This window comes from Rhineura floridana, chromosome 7, assembly GCF_030035675.1.
Source record: "Rhineura floridana isolate rRhiFlo1 chromosome 7, rRhiFlo1.hap2, whole genome shotgun sequence".
NCBI lineage: Eukaryota > Metazoa > Chordata > Lepidosauria > Squamata > Rhineuridae > Rhineura > Rhineura floridana.
The window spans coordinates 41,876,483-41,896,653 of record NC_084486.1 but is presented as its reverse complement, the minus strand read 5'-3'; the positions used below and the strand labels follow the sequence as shown (position 1 = coordinate 41,896,653).

The 20,171-nt window shown below is 44.1% G+C and overlaps 1 long non-coding RNA gene across 1 annotated transcript in view; it reads right to left on the bottom strand.

Annotated features, from left to right (window-relative positions):
- LOC133388878 (uncharacterized) overlaps positions 1 to 20,171 on the bottom strand; it is a 316,785-nt gene that overhangs the window by 206,803 nt on the left and 89,811 nt on the right. The window lies entirely within an intron of this gene.

Here is a 20,171-nt window from a genome sequence, read left to right as displayed (position 1 = left end):
TATAATATATCACTATTTAACACACACACACACACACATACACGTGGCATATAAATGACAATAAGAAGAGGTATAAGGAATGTTAGGGTGAGATATAGAGGGTTGACGGTTAATACAATTTTAGGATTTTTCAACCAAAAACATTTCTCCATAGAGAGTTATGGGTGGAGGAGGGTTTCCAATAGTGTTCCTTTGTTACAATATGGCTAATACACGTATCATTTTGTGTGAAATGTATCTTCCTTTGATTGGTTGCGTCATTTTCTTTGTTGTTGCAGTTTCTCCATAAGGGCTGATACCCAAATTTGTTGATACCATTCTTTCATTAAGTCACGGTCAACCTGTTTCCAGCAGCATGCCACAATGATGCGAGCTGCTATGAAAAAGGAGACCAGTAACTCTCTGAAATGCAAAGGAGAGCTGCAAGTTATTTGTTGTTTTGTGATGAGTCCAATTTAATCGAATATTTGTTCCAAAAAGTCAGGATGACTGGGCACATCCACCACATCTGGAAGTAGCTACCTGTCTCCACACACCCCTCCAGAATGATGAGCTAACATCCTTAGTGATTCTGCTGAGGGTTTGGGAAGTCAGGTACCATTTGTGAATCGATTTGAAAGAGTTCTCTCATAGCCTGCCTGAAGTAGAGTGAAAGGTATTTTTCTCCCACACAGAGTTCCACTCAGTATTAATAACCTGTTCTCATATGTTGCAGAGACTGTCTAGGGTTCCATTTATTGCTCCTAATATTAGTTTGTACAGTGTTGATAGTAAGCCTTTATGTGTGAATGAACTCCAGGAGAGATTTTCAAATGGGATCAGAGTTTTAGTGCCATATTGTTTGACCGAAGGAATCAACATGAAGTGTTGTATTTGATGAAGTTCTAGCCAGATGCAGGGGGAGGACTCCAGTTTTTTCTTATTCTCTGAGGGGTTATAGGAGAAGTGTAAGTTAAGAGATCTCTAAGGGTATAAAATCCTTTAAGTTCTTAATTCTGAAATTGTGTCAGTTTGTCTATATGGTAGAATAGTGGGTGATGTAAAAAACATATTATTGGGAAGGGCTGGGAGAGGAGGCATTTTTCCAAGTTTTCCATACTGCTAGATCTGGATGGAGGAAGGGGTTGTCCAGGAGATTGAGATCTTTATTATAGGAGTAAGAGAAAGGTAAGGCTCCTATTTTATAATCCCAACAGGAGGGGTATTCCATGGTTAACCATGAGTACTGTGCTGTCTCTACAGGGTTTAGAACTGTATATAGGGAGAATTCCTCTGTTGCGTTAAACAATGAATTTATTAGGCTACACTTATGGTACTCTAACGTCTAGCTCTATGCTCCCTTAGCTATAAAGTAACTTCCTGTCGGGTAATATCACCCTTTCTTATTGGTCAGTCCTAACTAGTTTCCTGCAGTTAGCTTTTCCCTCCAAAACTTGCCTCAGTTTGCTTCAGCCATAGGCTGAGCTGGCAGCAGGCCTAGTAGCTCCAGAGGACAATACTTCTTTTTTACCTGTCTCTAAGAAGCTGTCTCTCTGCCAGAACTATCTCTCCCACCAAGCAATCTTCGAAGCTCTCTCTCTCTCTCTCTCTCTCTCTCTCTCTCTCTCTCTCCGCCAGAGCTGTCTTTCTTTGAGAAACTTTCTCTCCATCAGAACTATTTCTCCACCATCATCCCATCCTCAGTTCACTGCCCCCAGAGACTGTAAGGTTTCTTGAAGATTCTGTATTCCATTTGTTTATTTGGTTTAATAAAACAGTTTCTAATTAAAGAGAGAGATTGAGTTGACTGTCTGACAAAGTGTGTTTCCAAACCACGGGCTCAGAACAAGCGCTCTTCGTCCTTAGGTATCAAGAGAAGAAGATTTTTGATGTGGGAGGCGTCATGATATAGCTTAAGGTTGCAGAGCCCTGCACTTCCAATGTAGTGTCTGTTTATTCAAGACAGTATGACACAGTCTGGGGATTTTTGCCCTGGTGGATGAATTTTATTAATAGGGATTGCTATTTTTTCAGCTTCACCGGTGGGTTTGGGAGGGTTTGGAACAAGAAAAGTAATTTTGGGAGAATCATCATTTTTACTGTTGCTATTCAGCCAAGTCATGTGAGTGGTGAGTTTTTCCAATCAAGGAGTAGTTGTTTAATGTGTTTAATTATAGGTTTATAATTAAAGGATTCTGTCCTATGTAAAATCTTAGGTATAATGACCCCTACATATTTGATGGCTGCGGGGCATATTTTTAAATGTGTCTATTGTCAAATGAGTTGTTGGAGATTTGGGGCAATATTCAGACACATCATTTCTGATTTGTCAAAGTTTATTTGTAGGCCAGCCAGATTTCAATCGGAAAGATGTTTTAAAATACAAATATTAATATTTTAATAGAAGGGAGGGTGCCAGAAATTGTCTTACTTTGATAAACAGTAAAACATACACACACCAGGTTTTGTACATTTTCTACAAGGAAACAATTTACAGCATGATACTCAAATTGTCATTTACAAATACATTTTAATATGAAGGGTCCTCAACATATCCAGTGGATTTATAATATATGCTGTATGGAAAATGTCACTACAAATAGAATTCCAAACATTGGTCTCACAGGAGAACGAGCAACAGCAACTGAATTCATTTTTCAAACCCTAATGCTAGTTCAGGTTAAAAGAAAACTTGGAATAGAAAAATTTTGACCGTGTTGCTTATTGCATAAGCATAAAACATAAAAATAAAATTCTATTTCATGGGACATAATTAAGAGTATGCATGGATTTTTTTTTCATGAAAGCAATTGTACAATCATAAATTGAAATTAGACTGGGAGAGACTCGGCAGAAGAGTGAGATGGAAGTCTCTGAAATGGAAATAGCTAACAGCAGCTAATGAGAAAACTCAATCCTGTATGAATCAAAATGAAGTAGAACTGTAGTAGTAATAAGGAGGAATGTAAGAAAATCACACATAGTGAGGCTCCAGCATCCAGCTTTGCCCTGCATTCTTCATAAATCATCATACCTGGAGAAAAGGTGTCTAAGGATTAAGCTCCAGAGCAACATTTTTTTTTCATTTAAAAACCCTATACGAAAAATAATTCAGAACAATGTTATACATGATGCTTCCCTGTATTTACCAGAATTGTGCACCATTTGGCTGAATCCTGAACTGAACTGGGCCTATTGGGGACAAGTGGTACCCTGTTCAGATCGGGTTGAGGCAGCTACAAACAGCTACAGAGCAGGTATTTATTAGGGCTATCCACCAGATTTGTCCAAATCCTGAATCCTGAATTGAATAGGGCCTATTTGGGACAATTTGTGCCATGTCTGGATCAGGTTGAGGCAATTGCTACAGAGCAGGGCAGGTTGACCAGAATTTATTTGTAGCTATTTGTGAAGATTTGTAACTCAAAACACTCTCTCAAAAAGCCAGACTGCCTAAAAAGTATTGCAATTATTCGTTAAAACATCATGTAAGGAGAACTTGACCCTCTGTGGCGCAGAGTGGTAAGCGGCGGTAACACAGCCAAAGCTCTGCTCACGGCCGGAGTTCGATTCCAACGAAAGGAGGAAGTTGAATCTCTGGTAAAAGGGGTTGAGGTCCACTCAGCCTTCCATCCATCCGTGGTCGGTAAAATGAGTACCCGGCATATGCTGGGGGGTAAAGAAAGGCCGGAGATGGAACTGGCAATCCCACCCCATATATATGGTCTGCCTAGTAAACGTCGCAAGACGTCACCCTAAGAGTCGGAAACGACTCGCACTATAAGTGCAGGGACACCTTTACCTTTAAGGAGAACACCAGGGTGGGGACAGGGAGGAGGAGAGGGGGAATTTGCTTACTGTGAGCTGAAGGTCTAGATCTCACCACACCCAACACTCTCCAATCACAGTGCTTGGGGAATCGTTAAATGCAGAACTCTTTGTGAGCTCTGTCTCTTAGAAATAGTTGGTAGTGTTTGCTGGCATTTGTTCAGCTTGTGTTTTGTCTTCTTCATAATACTGTACTCTGTCCAGATTTATACTTATATTTATACAGCTGCAGCACTAGGGGACTGAAGAAGACCTGCCCTGGGAGTGAGTACCTCAGCATCTAGGTGCTTGCTGCTTGCTCCTGTGGGTTGCTGTCCTTCGAGACAGCTGAAGTCCCTGTTAAGTGCTGCAAGGACTGGGACCCCCTGCCTGACCCTGGTTCCAGTGAGAGGCTGCAGTCAATCTTGCAGCCTCTTGCATCAGCTGCTGGCTGGGGCAAGAGGCATAAAAGCCCAGCTGCCCTTGGGCGGCGTGTCTGCCGCTGGCAGCGTTGCCACAAAAGGGGTGACACCAAAGGTGATTGCCCCTTGGGGAGTCCCGAGGGCAAGCTTGCTACTCCCCTATTACCTTTTTTTTCTTTTTAATTTGTTTTCTGTTAAACCAATCTAGAGGAGATTGGTGGTGGGTAGGGTGTGTAATGCATGTGTAGTTCCTGCACAGGGTGAGAGCCTGTGCAATGAACTGAACAATAGGAGAAAGTCACCAGATGCCTTCAGAGTGAGAGTCTGTAACTGGCAGAAGGCTGTTCCTCCCTGGTTGTGATACAGGAGGGGGAGTAGATGGGCCCTGTGTGAAAAAGTTTGAATGGGTATGACTGTTCCCAATCCTCGCAGAAGCCGACTGGAATAATTGCCTCCAACAGGTTTTGTTGGTGGGCTCATGTTGGGTCCATATTAGGTGTTTATGAGGAGTCTTAGTACGGAGGACCATGGGTGATGCCACCCCAATTTCAGTGATCATGGGTAGAGGAAAATATAGCCATGGGGATGTGGTGAATTACCACTGAAGATGAAGGCAAGGTTATCTGCGCCTTGTTCCTTGCTGCCACTCCTCTCATGGATGGGTCCCTCATTGCTCATCTGCTGTGCCCACTGGCCTGTGTGTGTTGTTGTTTAACGCCAGATCGATACACAATAAGACCACTCTCATCCATGATTAGATTGTGGATGAAGGTGCCGATTTGGTGTGCATTACCAGGACCTGGGTGGGTGAGCTGGGAGGAGTTGATCTGACACAGCTTTGCCCATCTGGATACTCAGTGCAACACCAGCACAGGGTGCAGGGACGGAGGGGGGAAGAGTTGCTGTGATCTACAGAACTTCCACCTCTGTCACCAGGAAACCACTCTGTCTTGGAGCTGGCTGTGAGGGCCTGCACATGGTGTCGGGCCAAGGAGACAGTAAACCGGGGTTGCTGCTGGGGTACCGTCCACCCTGCTGCCCAGCAGCTTCTCTAACGGAGCTGGTGAAGGCCGTCTCAGCTGTGGTGCTGGAAGAGCCCAGAACGATAGTGCTGGGTGATTTCAATGTCCATGCAGAGGCTGCCTTTAGTGGTCTGGCTAAGGACTTAATGGCCTCCATGACGACTATGGGGCTGTCTCAAGTTGTCCATGGCCCAACGCATATGGCAGGGCACATCCTCAACTTGGTTTTTGCTCCAGATGGAGAAAGCGGTGGTCTGGAAATAAGGGGGGTGGATGTCACCCCACTGTCATGGTCAGATCACTTCCTGCACAGGTGGTGTACAGATTAAGATGGTCCTCCCCTGGAGCCTAATGGAATCCACAGGATTCCTGAATGCCATGGGAGAGTTCCCAGTAGATAGAGCAGGTGCCCTGTTGAAGCACTTGTCATGCTGTGGAACAGCAAGGCATGTCGGGCTCTTGACACAGTTGCCCCAGAGCATCCTCTCCAGCATTGTGGAGTCTGATTTGCATCTTGGTACACCACTGAGCTAAGGGCAATGAGACAGGCTGGATGATGGCTAGAGCACAAGTGGCGAAAGAAGGCCCACTTCTCTGCCTCCATCGCATCGTCAAGTAGCCGTACAGTGGTGCTTTTCCGTATTGTCAGGGATCTGTTGACATCAACTCCAGGCAATAGAGTTTTAGACTCTTTGGAGGCCCACTGTGAATTGTTTGCAAGGCACTTTGAGGGTAAAGTTGCTTGCCTCCGTAGCAGTCCTGATGCCCCATCCACATCTACTGTAGTCCCCAATGAGGTCTCCAGTGCAACGTCTGCTACAACTTCTTGGGGATGGTTTCAGTTGATGTGGCCTGATGACGTAGACAAGGTGCTTGCAAAGATCCGTCCAGCAACATGTCCTCTCGACCCCTGCCCTTCTTGGCTTATTAAAGCTTGCCGAGGGGGTTTGACTGAGTGGATCCAGGGTGTGGTCAATGCATCATTGCAGGAGGGAGTAGTTCCAGCTGCCTTGAAAGAGGCGGTGATCCGACTACTCCTGAGAAAGCCCACCCTGGACTCATTAGTGTGTGACAACTACTGGCCCCCTTTTTAGGGAATGTGATTGAGAGGGATGTGGCGCAGCAGTTGCAAGTACTCTTGGATGAAACAGATTATCTTGACCCATTCCATTCAATGTTTTTCTTTTGGAAAGGAAAGGAAAGGAAAGGAAAGGGGCTTCCCCTCTGCCCAGTGCCCACCCACCTAATCTCCTCCCCTCCCTCCCTCTTCCCCCTTCCCCCTTCCCAGCCCCTCCCCCAGGTCAGTCTCACCTATCCTAAGCATGATTACACAGGAGTAAATCCCATTGAACTAAAAAAGCAGTCAAAATGATCAAACCTGCCCTCCCCTCCTCCCTCCTATCCCCTCACTCTTGCCACCTCCCCATCACCTTCCAATCCCCTCCTTCCCCTTCCTCCTCCTTCCCCTCCCCATTGTCAGTTTTACCTTTTTAAAGTATGATTTCAGGGGAGTAAATCCCATTGAACTCAATAAGCATGCAAATGATCAAACCTGCCCTCCTGACCTCTTGCCTCCTATCACCTCCCTTTTGCCCCTTGCCTTCCCCTTCCTCCACCCTTCCCCTTACAATCCCCTCCTTCCCCCTCCCCCTTCCACCTTCCCTCTACTCTCCCCTCCCACTCCTCCTCCCCCATGGTCAGTTTTACCTATCCTAACCATGATTGCATGGGAGTAAATCCCACTGAACTCATAAGCATGCAAATGATCAAACCTGCCTTTCCCCTCCTTCACCTCTCCTCTCCCTCCTCTCTTCTTCCTCCCCTCCCCTCCCCTCTTACTTCTTCCTCCTCCCCTGCCCACTCCAGCCCTCCCTACCTCCCTCTTCTCCTCCTCCCCCCCATGGTCAGTTTTACATATGCTAAGCATGAATGCATGGGAGTAAATTCTACTAAACACAATAAGCATGCAATTGATCAAACCTGTCCTCCTCCTCCCATCCTCCTTCTGCCTGCTTCCATCCCCCTCCTCCCCTCTGCCCTTCCTCACCTCCCTATTTCTCCCCTACCTCTGCCCTTCCTCCTCTTCCCCTCTCCATCCCTTGTGGTCAGTTTCACTTATCCTAAGCATGATTGCAGGGGAGTAAATCCCTTTGAACTCGGTAAGAATGCAAATGATCAATCCATTCTCAGCAAACTTGGACAGAATTCCATTTCTTACCTCCCGGATTAAAAAGCAGAGAAATTCACTAACAGGCAAAAAAAACCCTTGCAGTTTAAGAATGTACCTATAGCCCACAGATATTTCTATCAAACTTTAAAAAGCAGGGAAATTGGGCAGCTATAGTGAATGCACCAGGGGAGCAAGAGACCTGACCTCATCTCAGATATTGGACTGCCCTACAAATTTGTTAAAATGCAAACACAATTTGGGTTGGTCTTTCACAGTCCAATTCACTTCCTGTGTAGCTTGGAAGAATTTGGTAATATGTGCCTCTGAGCATATGATTAGTGGTGGCAACACCTGCAGTCAGCCCAACTAAAAGAAACAAGATATGTGCAGTGCTGATCTTGTTTTAGCAGGGAGGAAGCAAAAATATTAAGACAGTTGACAGAATTTGGAGTCACTTTAAATATGTTTGATTTACAGCAGGGCCCCACTTGTTGGTGCCCGGTTGTCCTCATTCCGCTAATACGGCAGCGCCAGCAGGGCGATCAGCTGTAGTGCAGGGAGATCCAGCCACCGCACTATAGCTGACAGGGATCAACTGGAACGCATGAGCTCCCCGTGCTCCAGCTGATCACCTGGAACATACAATGATCTGTAGCTCAGGGAGCTCATGCGCTCCAGCTGATCCCTGTCAGCTGTACCATGGGGAGTTCACACACTCCAGCTGATCGCTGTCAGCTGGAGCTCCCCGCGCTCCAGCTGAGCATGCAATCAGCTGTAGGGCAGTGAGCTTGCACGCTCCAGCTGATCACTGTCAACTAGAGTGCGGGGAGCTCCCACACTACAGCTGAGTAGGGCCCCACTTTCCAGCAGTTTTCACTTTTCAGCAGGGGCCTGGAACAGAACCTGCCGTATGAGTGGAACCCTACTGTACTTTGCAATTTTAGTGAAGTTTCCTATAGTATATAATTTTCTTTTGCTTCTGTTTCTGTGAATGTCAAGTACAGCAACACTAAAAGAAAACTAAAAGTGAAGTTATTAGTGAATAAACATGAAGCTGCCACCAAAAGGGCATGTATCAGGACTTCCCCGAACCCATGTCATTTGAATTTATTTGACTATTTGGAGTGCGAGCCTATGCTGAATTCGCTGGTAGAACATGGATTCCTACGTATGAAATGGTCCCCGAAACTGGGTGACACCATGCTAAAATTTCTCCAGTCTGAGGAAGCTTTTTGCCTGCATGAATCTATACTAACTGCGCAGTCCCCAGACGTAGCCCTTGAGTTCTACTAGGAACTCATCACCTCTATTCGCCAACTCCTAACTCCAAAAATTACCAGAAGGCTTGGGACTTCTTATCCCAACTCTAAATCATGGTTTGACCATGAATGTGTCACTCTAAAGAAATTACTTCTGAGTAAATATCAAACTTATAGATCCCTAGATCTACCCTCCCTTCCTGAGGAGTACCTTGAGCTTAAGAGAAGTTATAAAGCCCTAATTAAAACAAAAAAACAACATGCTAGGAGGGAGGATTGGCAAAACCTGATTAACGCAGCTAGAACAAGGAACTCGTTTGCTTTTTGGAGATTGGTGTCCGGGGGCGGACAATTTGCCGCTCCAAATGCGGATTTCCACATTCCACCTAATGTATGGGAATCCCATTTTAGGATGCTTTTCTCCACGCCCCTCACTAAAGGCTGTTCACAGGTAAAGACAAATAAGCCAGAAGTGCTCCCGAAATGGCCTACAGTCTCTGTTTCAGAGATTGTTTCCTTTATTAACCAACTTAAAATGGGTAAGGCCCCAGGAACCGATAATGTGCCCCCTGAACTACTCAAGGACAACGTGGACTGGTGGGCCCCGCTTCTGGCTGCTCTTTTTACGCACATAGATAGAACGGCATGCATCCCTGAGGACTGGAGGTTGGCTATCGTAATCCCAATTTTCAAGAAAGGGAAACGCTCCAACCCTGCTAATTATCGCCCATTCAGCTTACTCAGCATCATCAGTAAGCTTTATGCCTCCCACCTCCTTAATAAATTTCAGGAGTGGCTTGATGCTGAAAATTTTTTAGATGAGGAACAAGCTGGCTTCAGGGCGGGACGCTCCACCCTTGACCAGGGCCTGGTCTTACAGCACCTTGTGGAGAAGTACATGTCTCCATCGGGGGGAACTCTGTATGCAGCATTTATTGATTTTAAATCTGCTTTCGATTTGATCCCCAGGAACAGACTATGGGAAAAACTGAGGGAATATAATATAGATAGGCGACTTCTCCTTCTGATCCAGGGCCTCTACGAGAACACCTATTTAAAGGTCAGGTGCAACCGTGCGGGCCAGTTAACCGCCCCTATCCCGACAGACAATGGGGTAAAGCAGGGTTGCGTTCTTGGGCCATCATTGTTCAATTTTTATATTAATCCACTAATCAAACATCTTGCTGGGGAAAATGCTCACCCACCTATATTGGCGGGAAGACCACTGTCGTCCCTTTTGTATGCGGATGATGCCGCTCTCCTGTCTTTAACATGCGTGGGTTTACGTCGCCTTCTGAGAACACTCAGTCTCTTTTGTGAGACAGAGTATCTTACAATTACCTATGACAAGTCCAAGGTCATAGTATTTACCCGTAAAAGACTTAAACATCGTTGGAGACTGAATAATCACCTGATTGAACAAGTCCCTTTTTTTAGATACTTGGGGATCACCTTTCACTCCTCGGGTTCTTGGAATTTCCATCTAAGAAACGCTGCTGCAAGTGCGCAGAGAAGCATTAGGGCGCTTCTCACTTTTTTCTTTTCTAAGGGGGGTCAATATATCCCTGCGGCAATGCTGGTCTTTAATTCTAAAATAGTACCTCAACTCCTATACGGCTCACAACTATGCACCCAGGGTAACTATGCCCCCCTGGAATGCGCACAATCCAAATTTATCAGGAACATTCTAGGTCTACCTTGTTGTGTGCCAAATGTTGCATTACGTCGGGAGTTAGGTACCTTGCTGGTTGAGACTAGGGCTTGGGTATACAGGATAAATATGTGGTTAAAGTTAACTTTCTCCCCTCTGGGACTTGCCCCATTAACTCTCACAGATCCATATCAATCGGGTTGGAAACGTGCGATGAACTCCAAGTTGCTGTCTATGGGTTTCTCATGGCCAGATATACTACGACTGGGATACTTTAAAGCTAAAGAGCTTATTTCTTTACATATTAGGGACATTGAGCTCCAGCACAATATGAGCCAATTGTCGGCGTTCAACAATATAGGGCCCAGTGTAAGAGCACCTGGACCCGCGCCTTATTTAACTTCCTTAAGCATCCCCAAGTATAGGAGGGCATTCTTGTGAGGCATCCTTCCCTGGCTCTCCCTGTCAGGTTCCTACCTGCGCGTGGTTACTGCCTGTCTCTAGGCACCACCAGGGACTCCACCAGTCCGGACCGCTCTCTCTTATGATTTCTCTCCCCGCTCTAGCACAGATCTCAACAGATCCCCCTGCTAGGCAACCACCAGTCACGTCCTAATACTAGTATTCCCAGAGACTCTGAATACTGGTATTGTTATTCTCTTCACCGCTGCCACCATTTGTTACAGTTCCCCTTCAGCCTTGGTCATTACCTTACCCTCCCTTCTGGTCTGTGAAACCCCAGCCAAGGATCAGGCCTTTGGTAAACCAAATTAAGTATTTATTAAAGATAACAAAGCTAACAAGATTAACAAGATTTCTTCTTAAGGCACATAAGCATATGGTTTTACTCAATACTAATCTGAACTCCACCTCCCTCCTTCTTCACGCTCTCCTGGCAAACAACTCTCTCAAACCCCACCAAGCAATCCACTCTTTCTCTTCTTCCCCCAGATTCCACAATTCACCACCTCACATTCCCTTTTATACATTCAGCCATTTTAAACACTCAGCCAATCATCTCGCATTCTACTGCCCATTCACTCCCCCTCCTCTTTCACTCCACTTACCATGTATCTTCTAAAACAACAACACTTACCATATATACATTAATATAGGAACATCACATTTCCCCCCCCTTAAACAACAGCAGAGTATTATTCCTGTTCCAGGATTTATACATCGCGTTAACAAATAAAAGTCTCTATGGGGAAAATGTCTTTCTTTGTTCCTCTGTCTGGTCACGTCACTGCAGTCCCAGCCACTTGCCTGGAAAGTCCATCGGCCAGTACATTGTCCTTGCCTTTTATGAACTGGAAGTCCACTTGATAGTCCTGTAGGGCCCAGGACCACCTCTGCAGCATAGTGTTATGGTTTTTCATAGTCTGCAACCATAACAAGGCCCGATGATCCGTAGTCACTGTGAATCTTCGTCCCCACACGACTGCTAGGCACTCCTTCTGGACCGACGAATAGTTTTTCTCCCTCGGCGTCAGCTTGCGACTCAGGTATGCCACTGGATGTCTGGTGCCTTCTCTCTCCTGCAGCAAGACGACTCCCAGCGCGAGGTCCGACGCATCTGTAGCCACGATGAATGGTTTCTCATAGTCTGGTGCTATTAATATGGGTCCTTGGCACAAGGCTTGCTTCAGTAGATCAAAAGCCTTCTGACATTCATCCGTCCATACCACACGCTCAGAACACTTCTTCTTTGTTAATTCATGCAAGGGGGTTGCTATTTCCCCAAAATTTCTCACAAACTTCCTATAAAATCCAGCCACACCCAGAAATGCCCTTACTTGTTTTTTGGTTAAGGGGATCGGCCACGCTTGTATTGCCTCCACCTTGCTCCATAAGGGGGTGATTTTCCCACTCCCCACCTTATGTCCTAAATAGATTACTTCCTTTAGTCCAAACTGGCATTTCTTAGCTTTTATTGTGAGGCCTGCTTTTCTTAAGGCCTCCAATACTGTTGTCAGGTGTTGGACATGCTCAGGCACCGACTTGCTAAAAATGGCCACGTCATCGATATAGGCCACTGCAAAATCTGACATGCCTCGCAACACAGTATTGATTAGCCTCTGAAATGAACTTGGTGAGTTCCTTAGTCCCATGGGTAAGGTCACAAACTCATATAACCCATCTGGTGTACTGAAGGCAGTTTTGGCTCTGGATTGCTCGTCTAGTTCCATTTGCCAAAATCCTTTACAGAGATCTAGTGTAGAGATAATGGTTGCTGCCCCCAATAACTCTAACATAGCGTCTACCCTAGGCATAGGATACGCATCTGGGACAGTAATTTTATTGATTAGCCGATAATCAATGCAAAACCTTGTCGTTCCATCTTTTTTCGGAACCAGGACAATACTTGAGGCCCAGGGACTGATGGATTCCCTGATCACTCCTAATTCCAGCATCTCTTCCACCTCCTTTTTGATCTCATTCAAAACTTTCCCATTCACACGGTACGGAACAGATCTGATTGGGGCATGATCTCCAGTATCAATGGAATGTATAACTATGCTGGTTCGGCCAGGTTTGTTGCTAAAGAGATTCCTATAGGTTTTCAAAACTCTCAGAATCTCCCCTTTTACTTCCTCCTTCACCTCCTCTGACCATTCCACTTGATCTACCCCTCCTTTGTCTTTGCTTTCCTGTACCAAATCTGGAAGTTCAGGCCCACTTCCCTCAGGGAATAATGTAACTTGCAACACCTTTGCATCCCTGGTATGGTAAGGCTTTAACATATTTACATGAACCACTTTGCTTTTGTTTAATTGGTCTGTGGTGATTACATATGTCACTGTGTCAAGCCTTTCTCTGATGGTATATGGTCCTTCCCAGTTAGCCTGTAATTTGTCATGTTTCCCGGGTATGAACGCCATAACCATATCTCCCACATCATACACACGTTCTCTGGCTGTTCTGTCATACCAGTAACTTTGCTTCTCCTGTGCATGACTCAAATTCTCTTTCACTACTTCCATCATTGATGTTAATTTATTGCGGAATTCCAATACAAAATCTACTACAGAAGTTTTGTACTCTCCCAGAGTTCCTTCCCATGAATTTTTTAGCAGTTCCAAAGGTCCCCTCACTTTTCTAGTGAACATGAGTTCAAAGGGTGAGAAGCCTGTTGACTCCTGAGGGACTTCTCTGTATGCAAATAAGAAGCATCCCAACCGTTCATCCCAGTCCTGTGGGTGATCTTGAACATAGCTTCTTATCATGCCCTTCAAAACTCCACTGAATCTGTCAGTTAGCCCATTAGTGGCGGGATGGTAAGTAGTGGTCTTTAGATGTTTTAGACCACAACATTTCCACATACATTGCATCACTTCTCCCATGAATACACTGCCTTGATCTGTCAGCACTTCATGAGGGAAACCCAGCCTCATAAAGATTTTTAATAAAGCCTCTGCCGCTACAGGGGCTTCTACAGATCTCAGTGCTTCTGCGTCTGGGTACCTGGTGGCAAAATCCACCACCACCACTAGATATTTCTTGCCATGCCTTGTGGGTTTGGAAAAAGGGCCCACCAAATCTATTCCCACTCTATAAAAGGGTTGTCCAATTATAGGAAGGGGCTTTAAGGGTGCCTTGGTCTTTACTCCACTCTTTCCCACCTTTTGGCATATTCCACAAGATAGACAATGTTGTTTTACATCCTTGGAGATATTTGGCCAATAATAATGTGCAGCCAATCTCCTCTTGGTCTTTTTTATTCCCAGATGTCCTGCACATGGGACATCGTGGGCTACCTCTAGCAATCTGGTTCTGTATTTGCTAGGTACTATCAATTGCTTCACTGGTTCACATTCATCCTTTCTCTCAGCGGGCATCCACAGTCTATATAAAATCCCATTCTCACACACAACTTGATTCCTCAGTTTGTCAGTGAAAGGAATCTGTTGGGTCAGCGCTTGTTCCTTTATCTGCTTCAGACTTATATCTTTATGCAGCTCTTCCCTGAATTGATCTGCTTCTTCCCCAGAGACCACTTGATACAGTTTGTCTTCTTCAGCAGGCCTGCTAGTGGTTGCTATGGTGACCTGAGGCTGGTTAACAGATTCCACCCTGTTTGTTTCAGCCCCCCTTAATATGGCTTCTTTTTCTCTGCCAATTTGCTGTCTGGTCACTACATATATTTTCCCCTGTGCCCCCATAACATCTCTTCCCAGTATTACTGGTTCTTGTTGCTGGGCATTAATACCAACTTTATATTGGCCCTTTCGGCCTCTCCATTCCATTTTCACTAGGGCCACAGGCAAACTTTCTGGTTGACCCCTCACTCCTTGGATAGTCACAGTTTCCTGAGGTAATATTTCTTCAGATTTTATTAAATCTGGCCTCAGTAATGTCTCAGTGTCAAGCAATGCCCAATAAGTTGCCCCTTGTACACTCACTTCCTTTCTCAGACTTGAATCCAGGTCTGTTACTTCTGTCCAGTTTATATGGCAAAACTGAACCTTTTTCGCTGCTTCTAAAGCCTTGGGCTCTGTTTTCACTGCCCTTGTCTGACCAGGATTACTAATGGGGTTGGCAACCTCACATTGAAAACGTAGGTGCCCCGGTCTACCACATTTGTAGCATAATTTCTCCTCACTTTTAGGGTACACAGATCCACTCTGGGGTGTCCTGTGCCCTTCAGATTTTAATGGAGGACTCACTCGCTGTGGTACCACATCCCTTCTGCCAGCACTATATGGTCTGGGTTTAAACTCTCTTGATGTTTTCCCCACCCAGCCAGTTCTATTGGAGGCGAAGTGATCCGCCATCTCTGCGGCCTCCTGCACAGATGTAGGGGAACGGTCTTTGACCAGGAGCCTTATTTCTGGTGGTAACTGATGGTATAATTGATCCAGTATCATGAGGCTTTTCACCTCTTCCACTGACTGAGCTTTGGCACTACTCATCCACTTTCCAAATATATCCATCAACTTTGCTCCCAGTTCCACAAAAGACCTCCCTGTCTGTATCTGGCAGTTTCTGAAAAGCTTTCTAAAATGATCAGGCCCCAGTCTGAATCTTTTAAACACTGCTTCTTTGAATTCAGCATAGGTGACGGGACTGTCTGAGGGGAAATATTGGTATACCTCAGCCAATTCCCCTTTAATCAGGTTTGATAAATACTGCATGTATTTATCTTCAGGTAGCCCCCACAACTGAGCTGCTTTTTCAAAGGTGCTGAGGTAAATTTGAGGATCTTGACCAGGCTCATAGACAGCAAAGTCCTTTGGAGTAATTTTTATTTTTGCTCCATCTCTGTCTTTCCTTGTCTCCTCAGAGTGAAATTTCTCTCTATCAAATTTTAACTTTTCTACTTGTAATTCAGCATCCAATGCTCGTTGCTTCTCCCTCTTCTCAAACCCCAATCTCATTCTCTCAATTTCCAACTCCCTCTGTTTTTCCTTCTCTGCACCTTCCATCCTCAATCTCTCAGCTTCCATCCTCAATCTCTCAGCTTCCAACTCCCTCTGCTTGTCTTTTTCCTCTGCCTCCCATCTTAACTTCTCTCTCAAGTACTCTATATAAGCGGGATTGCTTAAATATCCTTCTGGGGTCTCTTCCCTGACAGGTTGTTTTTGCTGGGCAGTTGCAAATCCTATAAGTGCTACCCTCAATTCATCTACCCCTTTACCCTCGTGAGGTAAATTGAATGTTATGCACTTCTCCACCAGCTCCTCTCTTTTCATTTTTATGTATTCAGCCATGGTGTTTGAGTTCACTCACTCTTTGCCACACACTCTGTGCCAGTCACTCTCACAAGAAATCTTGTTTTGTTATTTCTGTTTGCCACACCACTGTTCTGGATTCTCTAGTATTCGTATCTGGATTCTCTGTTGTTCATATCCCACCGCTACTGACACCACATGTGATGCATCCTTCCCTGGCTCTCCCTGTCAGGTTCCTACCTGCTCGTGGTTACTGCCTGTCTCTAGGCACCACCAGGGACTCCACCAGTCCGGACTGCTCTCTCTTATGATTTCTCTCCCCGCTCTAGCACAGATCTCAACAGATCCCCCTGCTAGGCAACCACCAGTCACGTCCTAATACTAGTATTCCCAGAGACTCTGAATACTGGTATTGTTATTCTCTTCACCGCTGCCACCATTTGTTACAGTTCCCCTTCAGCCTTGGTCATTACCTTACCCTCCCTTCTGGTCTGTGAAACCCCAGCCAAGGATCAGGCCTTTGGTAAACCAAATTAAGTATTTATTAAAGATAACAAAGCTAACAAGATTAACAAGATTTCTTCTTAAGGCACATAAGCATATGGTTTTACTCAATACTAATCTGAACTCCACCTCCCTCCTTCTTCACGCTCTCCTGGCAAACAACTCTCTCAAACCCCACCAAGCAATCCACTCTTTCTCTTCTTCCCCCAGATTCCACAATTCACCACCTCACATTCCCTTTTATACATTCAGCCATTTTAAACACTCAGCCAATCATCTCGCATTCTACTGCCCATTCACTCCCCCTCTTTCACTCCACTTACCATGTATCTTCTAAAACAACAACACTTACCATATATACATTAATATAGGAACATCACAGTTCTCTCTGGCCAGATTTAACATTCTCCCCTCTGGTGTATTGGAGGGGAGATATAAGAAAGTACCGCTAAAAGAACGGGTCTGTATTTGTGGTTCTGGAGCGATAGAAGGGGTAGAGCATGTCATATTACATTGCTCCTTTTATACAGACCTTCGCACTTTGTTTATATCTCCTTGCCTTTTAAAAAGATTCAGACCTTTTGAAGATATCCAGGTGCATGTTTTACTTGACGACCGTGATCCATTCATTACGGATATGGTGGCGAGATTTTGTGTGGCGGCCATGGCACGCAGAAAGAGCTTGGCCCAAGCATTTTAACACTTCTTGTAACTATTTTGTACCTGATCTGGTCATTGTTTACAATCTTATTGTTTTAAATTTGCTGGTCTTGTACTGAAATAAACAAATCAATCAGTATTGCTTATATCTTTCATACCTCAGAATCCTGCACTGGAGAGAGCCTTGGGAAGCAAACTAGCCTATGTGCGGGGCATATGTGTTCTGCTATATTTAGTGTTTCACAATTACATAAACATTTGAGTTCAATCATCCAGTGTTTCAGAAATACAGCTTACATCCATCCTGGAGAGTTTTCAATGCGGATGTGATACAATTTGCAGATTGCAGCCTTAGGGCCTGATTCTGTGCCTCAGCAAAATCTGGGTTGATCTGTCAATCTGTCTTCTGGTCTTGTGGTTCTGTTAGTAAATGCCAGGTTGGTCCAGAACAAAACAGATACCATTCATTATGTGAAATTATCATTTTACACATTTCCTACCTTACCTTTTCACATCATTGGCTGCCACTGGAAGGGACAAAGAAACTCACGACATGACATCATGTTTAGTGAAACTCACCAGGTGACATAGGAGGAACAGAATTCAATACAGAGTGCAAGCTGGTCACATGCAGCATTAACACCATGTCTTCCATGATACTGTTCCATTCTTACATGGTTGCATATATCCATAAAATTATTATTCATTTATAAAGCAATGAAAAATGTCTAGGTATCATGCAAAGATTAAGGAACATCACAGATTGTGCCCACAGATGAATAGAAATGATGCAAAAGGGAACAGGGATAAGAGGGAAGAGGGAAACAACCGAATTAAAGCACCAATTCTTAAAGGTTCATAATTGTTGTTAAACCAACCAGCTGGAATGGCTACTTAGGAACCAAATATACTTAGATATTCTGGGAAAGGAGATTCCAAATGACAGGTGGTATAAGCTGAGCCACTGGACTGGACCACATTAAGCAGTACTGTGGATAGCAAACTGGGCAAGAGATGAGAAACTCAGGAGGGGAATGAATTCAGTACAGTTTACATTTAAAAGCAAATCTACCTAATTCACATTTTCCATAACAATACAAGAAGCAAAAAGCAGCCATCCTTCCAAATTTGAAGTTCTCCAAATTTTGCAATTCTGCTCTCTACTGTTTTTAAAAATGCATATACTGGGGTAAAGTGTGCATAAAATGCACATATTAGTGAAAATAATATACAATATTAGAGAAAATTGATTTCCAAAAATATGTATGTTATGCAAAATTGCATACAACTATGTTTCTATGAGGAGAAATCTGCACTAATGTGCTGATAAACTTTCATAAAGACTTTTTAAAATATACAAATTGATGTAATTTTTTGGAGAAAAATTCAAAACAGAGAAAGTGTGGAGAGCTGAATTTAAGTCTGGAAAAATGAGAAAATTTTGCCCATCTCTATAAAAGAACAGACGAGTAGATGCTACACAAATGGATGCGGCAAAAACACGAACAAAAAACTCAAATTTCTTTTATCAACAAGTTCTTAATATACAGTCCCTCTCTCTCTCTCTCTCTCTCACACACACACACACACACACACTTAACTAAGAATCTTGATATGTTAAAACAGATTAATGTCACCATTGTTTGACAATGCAATCTCTCTAGGGATGAAAGGGAGATAAAAAAAATCAGATCATCTCTCATGTTAAATTGCTAGGAAGAAATGGGAGATAATATAAATTCTACAAATACTTAAAATAGAAGCTGCCACTCACTACACATAGTTGCAGCTTTTCAGCATTACCCTATATTTAGGCTTCAACTCATGGTGGCCCAAGCATTAATACACATCCCACTCTTTTCAGTTATCTTAGCAGCTGCGAGAGCATGAGATTTGCCAGCACCTACTTGCAACTAGTTTGCAGGAACTCTCAAAGTAGCAACAACATGTGAGATGTGTTTGTGTACCTCTTCCTAGGGCAAGGATCACAGCATCACTTTCATGTTTTTCACAAATGGGAGGTCAGTCCAACTATTATGCTGGATAGGTCAGCTATTCAACTTGCAGATTTCAGGCTTTACAGAGAAATATTAAGAATATTTTAGGGTGTAGTGCTAACCATGTCTACTCAAAAGTAAGTCCTATTTAAATTCAGCAGTGATTACACCCAAGAATGAGCAGCCAGGAAATTCACTATTGGTTCTGGACTGCCTTCAAGTCGATTCCGGCTTATGGCGACCCTATCAACAGAGTTTTCATGGTAAGCAGTATTCAGAGGTGGTTTCACCATTGCCTTCCTCTGAGGATGAGAGGCAGTGACTGGCCCAAGGTCACCCAGTGAGTTTCATGGCTGTGTGGGGATTCGAACCCTGGTCTCCCAGGTCATAGTCCAGCACTCTAACCACTATGCCACACTGACCCTATTGGATCTAAACAGTATTAAATAATATTAATCTAAAAACTCTACATAAAAAGCACACAGCAGTTACTCACAGCCCATGGCTTAAAATATATATTCTTAGCCAGCAATGCTATGAACACCAAAAAATATGAAGAATTGCTGAAAGATGTGGGTATAAACCATTCTTCCCATACAATGGTTCTGCTGCATTATAAAAAAACACACATAAGAGATCAGTTTGTATATTACTGGTAGGCAACTACTCATTTTAGGCAAGAATACATAGATGTTATTTTTAAAAAAACATAGTGCAAGAAAATATTGAACTACCCTCAACCATTGCAAAGAGATCTTGCGGTAATATTGTGGGTTATATTCACAAGAAACAACAGGTTGTCATAAATAACACCATGGGACACTAGGCAGCAATAAGAAGGAAAATAATCCACTGTTTGTTTCCAGTGTTTGAAGCCCACAAAGCCACTGTAGAGATACACGATTACGAAATTCTATTGCCAGCTTTGTTCACACTAGGGGTATTTTGTGAACAGAAGTAAGAACCATGGATTCTCAGAGAAAACCAGGAAAGCAACAGAGTCTTCTTGCTATGGTTCACAAGCAGAA